This window comes from Crocodylus porosus, unplaced genomic scaffold, assembly GCF_001723895.1.
Source record: "Crocodylus porosus isolate Cpor-Errol unplaced genomic scaffold, CroPor_comp1, whole genome shotgun sequence".
Lineage (NCBI taxonomy): Eukaryota > Metazoa > Chordata > Crocodylia > Crocodylidae > Crocodylus > Crocodylus porosus.
In genome coordinates, this window is record NW_017728906.1 from 201,276,385 (window position 1) to 201,283,192 (window position 6,808).

Consider the following 6,808-nt stretch of genomic DNA (forward strand, 5'->3'; position numbering starts at 1 on the left):
AAGAGGCGCATTAGAGGTGGTTACAGGGCACGGCCTAGATCCCTGGCCCAGATTTGTTCTTTGTATTTTCCACAGCTGAACATGATTTTGCTCTTCAAGTGGGAGAAGTGCATGTGCCATCGAGCTCTAATACATGCTCCCATGGTTTTGACACCAAACACGTGCAAGTTCCTCAATGCCATCATGCAAATTTTCTTGCTCTACCGGAGGTGGGTGTCATAGCAGCTAGGGTCAGTGGGGACCTGAACAGATCATCTAGCCTGACCCCCTGCCACAGGCTATGGGACAGTTCTCCCATAGCCACCGCCAGGATATCACTCCACATCACAATAAATTAGTCTCAGATTTATACATCCTCTCAGCAGAGATCCCAAACTCAGCATGGGGGAAGAGCCAGACACTTAAGTGACAACGGGCAAACAGATTTGTGAAGCCTCCTCCTAGCATGGGATTCCCCCCACTGCATTTTCAAAGCCACCTACTTTGTCCAGTGCTTAAGAGTACTCTGCACTGCAGCAGGCATAGCCAAGCCAGCTCTAAACAAACTATCCTGGGTACTAGAAACAATCCGGCCACACCAGCACGAACTATCTAGCCTTACACTATGCCCCAGGGTACAACTGATTCTGGTACCCCAAGCTAGCTCAGATACTTCAGAACTGCAATGTAGTCTACAGCACAAACATGAAACCACTTAAAACACATGCTCAACAACATCCACCTTGAAGCCAGCAAATGCTATGGGCCACTTAAGGCCCATTAGTTGATACAAGTCACTGGATGGGTGGATTTTCATTAGGAAAACTCTGAAGCAGCCGGAGACAACTCTGCCCACAATCTTCATCCATAGATGCATACATGCAGACAGCTGCCTTCCCACTGAGAGGAAGCAGGACACTGAAACATATATGAAGCCCACCTTGCACCCAAAGACAGCTCCATGACCCAAGAAGGTGCCCTCCAGTCATGCTCAACCCAGTTAACAGCCTGGTTACACAATTCATTACCCACTATACAAACCAAGTCTTAAACAAAAAACCAAAAATACCCAAGGGATTGGTTGTATCCCGGCCATACAAAGCATGTGAATCTCCCAACTGGTGGTTTCACATGTCCACCCTGGTCCCTCTGCTTCGCCTGCACTGGGTAGTAAATACAGCACGAGTGGACTCAACGAGTAGTGCGCAAAGACAGGGACAGGTTCTCCCCAGAGACCACAGCAGTTCTCATTCAGGCCACAAAACTCACGGCCAGGTTTGCAGAAGAATCCAGCGTGTTGAATGTCGCACTTTTGTCAAAGCCCGGTCCCGGGTCACTAAAGGGAGCGACCTGGGACAGGACTTCGACGAAAGCAGTATTCCTGCCCAGAGTCGGGGGGGTTGGACTCGGTGGTCTTTCGAGGTCCCTTCTAGCCCTTCACGTCTATGATTCTATGGGAGCTGCTGAGCACATTTATATTTAGGTACCAAACCTGGAGGTGAGCATTTTAGGAAGTCTGGCTCAAATTCAGAGGCATCAGCACTTCCCAGGAGGCGTAAGGGCAAGAAACGGACTGAGCTCTTGAAGCTCAGGGCCGGTCTGCACTGGGGCCTTCCTCAAAGCAGTTCAACTGCACACAACACACCGGGGAGAGTAGAGGAGACACTGCCACAGGGGAGGGCCGAGTACCACGGCGGGCTCTGTTTCCCAGCAGCGCCTGCAGCAGCTGGCACCACTGCCCGTGCACCCCACGCCCCACGGGACCTGCGCGAGCTGGGATGGGGCTGCGGCCAGGAGCGACCCAGCCTTGGAGACCCCAGGATCTTGGGGCCATGCAGGGCCAGGACCAAGCCGTGACCCGTCGCCCACACCCCCCTGCAAGGAGTGCAAGGTCTGCAAGCGGGGGCGTGCAGGGAGAGGATCGCGGCTATCCCGATCCCAGCCCCAGCGCAGCCATGCACCCTGCCCATGCCACTCCCGATCAGTCCTCATGGAGACTACCTTGAAGAAAGTTTATTCAAGCCAGCTGGGTGTAAGGCCCCATTCCCCTTCCTCCCCACCCTCATTTTCCACAGCTGAATATTATTTTTGTTCTACAAGAGAGAGAAACATATTCGCCATCTAGGACTAATACAAGCCACATGTTCTGCCCCCCAAGTTTTTGACACACTTGGCATGGGCAATGCTGCGGGAACAAGTTTTTCATCGGGATTTCAACGCACAGCAGGAGCTGAAGGAACCAGAACTGGGAGGATATCACCTGCATGACAAGATGGGTAGCAAGGTATGATGGGAATGACCACAAGTCTCTCCAGATGACGGGCTCTCGGTGAAGGTTATTATTCTTATCACCACTTCCTTTCACAGAGCAGAGCTTCCCTTTCGATACCCCATCAGAGAGCATGGGAATCACGTGCCAATGTCAGCCCTGGGGAAACCGGTGCAACTCCTTGGACATCAATGTGTCAAAAGCCACCCTCTTGCTGTCACACCAGATGGCACTGGACGAGGCCTCCAAACCCACAAGTGATAGCTCAAGCTCCGGCAGCTCCAGGGCCTCTTGCAAAGAAGCCCTACCAGAAACCATTCATACCTTTGTGGTGGACCCCCATCTTTGCAGCAATTCAAACACTTTGCTGGCCTTATCTTGCGAACCGAAGCAAAGATTTCAAATCTAGGAAGCGTCACTGGGTTTAGAAAACAGTTTAGGAATAGAAGTCACCTATGAAAAATTATTTTGCCTATGGCTGTACCGTCCACAAGAGATCTCTTTTTGAAGTACAAATACTACCACAACTTACTGTCCCATTGCACTCGCCCCAGCTCAGAGGAACGATGTGGGGAAACACAAAACCCTACTGGACCAGAGCGAGATGTCACAGTTGTTACTAGGAGATGGCCAACATCCTGCACTCCTCCAACAATGCCTTGAAGCATTAAAGACAAGGTCAGAAGCAGCTTGTAATACAGAGAAAAGCAACTCGGAAAGAAATGAATGCTACAAGCGCAGCAATGAGACCTTCCCAACATGCCTTTATTTAGACCCGGCTTTAAAACACAGTGACCCGCTCTTCTATTCATAGCAGTGGATGTGGCAACCGGGCATGAAAAAGGTGCAACAAAAGTGAAAGCATTAAAAAAAAAGCAGCTCCGCTCAGACACACAGCTCTGCCTTGCTTTCTGTTTCAGCCATCAGTCGTTCAACCCTTTCAGCCACAGGTTGCCGCAAGCTCCTGGCGGAGGCTTGACAGCACAGATAAAGACATAACCAGAGGTGGGACCGGCCAGGGTCGTGAAAGCAGAGGCTCACTACTACAGGGGAAGATGTCACCTCCTTTTTGTGCTGCTGGTGTGTGTGTCATGGCTATTTAAAGCACTGATTTTCAGTAGCAGAAAGAAGGAAGGTAAAGTTAACTCTCTGTAACGCCTCCCACCCTGCAGCACCCCGTTTCTCTGGCTGCGGACCCTCGGCCATGTGGTGTGGCACTGCATGCACCGGAGCCACGGCATGGAAGTGAGGTGGGATCAGGAGAAGGGGAAAAATGAAGAACAGGGACACACCTGCCCACTCTTTGTCACGCTACCGGTCATAAACGCCCACTTAGAAAGAGTTCACGCTCACCACCCAAGAGCTGGACTGTGATCCTCGCTCAACAAACTTGAGCCAGCTTTCTATCTGACACCTGGGAAAGAGGGAAGGGAGGGCCGGTGGATGAAGTATTGCAGCAATATGGTAATGAAATATATAGTTTCTAAAAGGTAGAAACACCTCTTTTTTTTGCATAGTCCCTTCCCAGCCCGCCTTTCCTATGATCTTATGTCCATACAAATGGATTTAAATGACAGCATCGACTGGTGTGTGACAGGTCAGAAGCAAGAAGGGTCAAAAAAATACCGTGGCACCACCTTCCTAGGCAGAGGTAGGACAACTGCACAGGAATCTAAACTTCAGAAATATGGGATCCCCGTGACACATGGGGAAAATGTTGATCCTGTTTGCAAATAGTTTCATAGTCATTTAAATCATACTGGATTTCTCTTACCGTTAAGTTGCTGTCTGCACTGTGAATGTTTCAGTCTGCTGCGGCTTTAATGTACCAGAACGACTTAAGTGGGACAGATCCACCGTGCTGGAACTGCTGAGAAAAGAAAAAGAAAGAGAAAAAAAGATAAGCAATCTCGGTCTCTTGTTCAGCAATGAATTGTTGTAATGCGCTGTGCAAGAATTTCGACGCAGCAAATCTGGCCTGGAAATTGAGAAATTTCCATATGTCATTTATCACTTCCGACCATTCAGATCCCAGGGATGAATTTATGCTATGAACATGCTCCCACAGGTATGTGTCTTAACGCAAGTCGGGTCGCCCTTAAGCCAAGCCCACACTTGCATCACAACCAACGAAGCTAAACCAAAACCTGTTAGAGGCAGCGTGTAGTTCCTCTAAAGCTCACCAGCAACGTGCCAAGGCTTTATCACCTATTTCCATCTCTGCAGACTCCCATCAGTCAGTGTCACGGACGAGAAACAATCTGACAAGCTGTTTTTAGCAATCAGGCGGTGAATTAGAATGATGCTAGTATCAGGAGCCACGGTTCAAAAGAAAATTTGCTCGGCAGATTCTGCGGTGGGAGAGTCTAAATTTAACCTGGTGTTTATTCCTGTGGGTAGCTGTTTGCCGAGCAAGTTGGTGCAACTGTGCATTAGGGCGCCTCCAAAAAGCAAGCGTCCTGGTATCTATTTGTTTAAAACACATTTTCCACCGCTGATGCCCACTCAGCCACCACAGACGTCAGGGAAGCCAGTGAAGCGACACTGAAAATTGCAAGGGGGGGGAATGAAATTTTGCAACGAATTTTGCAAAAATGAAAGATCAGAACACGCCCACATTAACACAAAACGAAAAGTAGGGCAGTGTTACAGCCCTGTGGTTAGTCATAGTAAGCAAGAACGCAGACAAGAATACCAAAAAGACTTACCCATCTAATTATGCTCACACCCCAGTCCAGGTTAAGGCAAGGTTAAGTTTAAGCGTGTGAACAGGCCATTGACTTAACTGCAGGGAGATCACCAACCATGCACTGACTAGACCAGGCTGGTGCTTCTTGCAAGAGGCACTGACTCTACCAACAGAGAGAAAACTTGGTCTTTTCTACATATGCGACCTGTGGCCTATCAGTTTTACCATCACAAAACCAACGCGGGTAAGGTCACCGCAGCTTAGGAGGACCCTCAGCTCTCAAGTACTTAGAGAAGCAGTTCTCAGCCTTCGCAGATTCAAGGCCCCCGCTCAGAAAATGCCAGCTCTGAGGTTGCACCTGTTTCTCGAGTGCCCGAGCAATCCTTCTGTTGCAAAGACCTGATTGCACCAGGCGAGAATGATACAAAGCCAAAACTTCCTATTGGACATCTCTGGGTTTACCTTGTGCATCATGCAGAGGTGTTTGCACACCGACCGGTGCTACCACGGAGTACCACCCCCATTGAGAACGACGGACTTAAAGAATGAACAATATTTTTCCTAAATGAATGTTTCTTTCTCAAAACGTGTCGCATGCTACCCACCCAAGTGACATTTGGACTGGCTCGCAGTACACAGGGCTATGCCCCATGCAAATACCCTGCCACACTTGATAGCAGTGACAACAGACTTTCTGCAGAAACTGAACCAAAATTTGTACACTTTTCTTTTTCTACACCTTCATACAGACGGCTAGGATTCCTATTCGGCTCTTGAAGCCTTCCCTAAAAAGAGTCCCTGCATTCAACATCCAGCTGCAGAAAAACAAAGCAGATCCATTTTTAGCCACGTCAAAGCTCATGAGCAATACTGAAAATCAGGAAGTGGTGCTTCGTCCTGAATCACACACAGGAAGTGACTAGAAACCCAGAAAAAATACCCCAAAACCCCAAAACAAATTCTGCTGTTAGATTTCTAGAAAAAGCGCCAGGTTCCTGCAGCGTGCCTGGACGGCCTCCAGAAAGCCACAAACTTTGCTAGACTCCACGAGGCTCTGCTCCATGCAGACTGCCCAGCCTAGCTACACTTTTCACGCCACAGCCCAAAAACTTAAAACCTGAATTAATTAATTAGACACTCACCTTGGATCTAGCCTCACCCTAATGTATAACAATCATCTATGGCAATAGCAGGATTTCCTTGCAGAAACAACATAAAAGGAAACTGTTTTCTTCGATACAAGCGTTTCACATAGGAAGCACTCTCCTCCACGGTGTTGCTCACCAGGGAAGTGAAACGGCTTTTTCATTTTTCTCAGCCAGGACCAGACCCTATAGCACAAAACAGCAAATACATCACATCCTCGGCTAGCACCAAGGTATTTTTTGCTTAGCTAAGTCTAAGTCGACGATTTTCAACCAGGGTGTTGTGGCACCCCGAGGTGCCTCAAGATCCTTTCAGGGGTGCCACGAGGTGCTTTGCTAGGTGTGCGACCACAATTCGCAAAAACCCAGAGCTTTCAAACAGGAGTCTGTAGCGTTAAAACATTGTGCCTTGATGTGGTCCAAGTTCTTTGCAACAGAAGAATTGCTCTAGTACTCCTACGTAGTCAAAAAGGGACTGAAAATGAAGAGCTGGTATTTTCCGAGTCAAAAGAAGGTGGAGAACCACTGGTGTAGGTATTTGCAATGCACTCACAATGCTAAGCAACCTTAAGGGAGGCTGATTGTTACTATCCAGCGCTCCTTCCTGCCCACAGCAGGGGGTCGGACTCGATGTAAGGTCCCTTCCGACCCTAGAAATCTATGAAATCTAGCACCTGCCCTCCAGTCCTGATCACCATTTTGCAAAAGAAAGTCAGGTTGTGCAGC

General features: G+C 48.8%; 1 protein-coding gene across 3 annotated transcripts in view; it reads right to left on the reverse strand.

Annotated features, from left to right (window-relative positions):
* GDPD5 (glycerophosphodiester phosphodiesterase domain containing 5) overlaps positions 1-4,142 on the reverse strand; it is a 246,212-nt gene extending 242,070 nt beyond the window's left edge. For 2 of the 3 annotated variants that reach the window (XM_019530519.1, XM_019530517.1), the window contains exon 1: positions 4,023-4,141. The gene's annotated coding sequence lies outside the window, so the exon portion shown is untranslated. Of the gene's footprint in view, positions 1-4,022 lie in introns of all 3 variants that reach the window. The other variant, XM_019530520.1, reaches the window with a different exon arrangement.
* Positions 4,143-6,808: the final 2,666 nt, after the last annotated feature.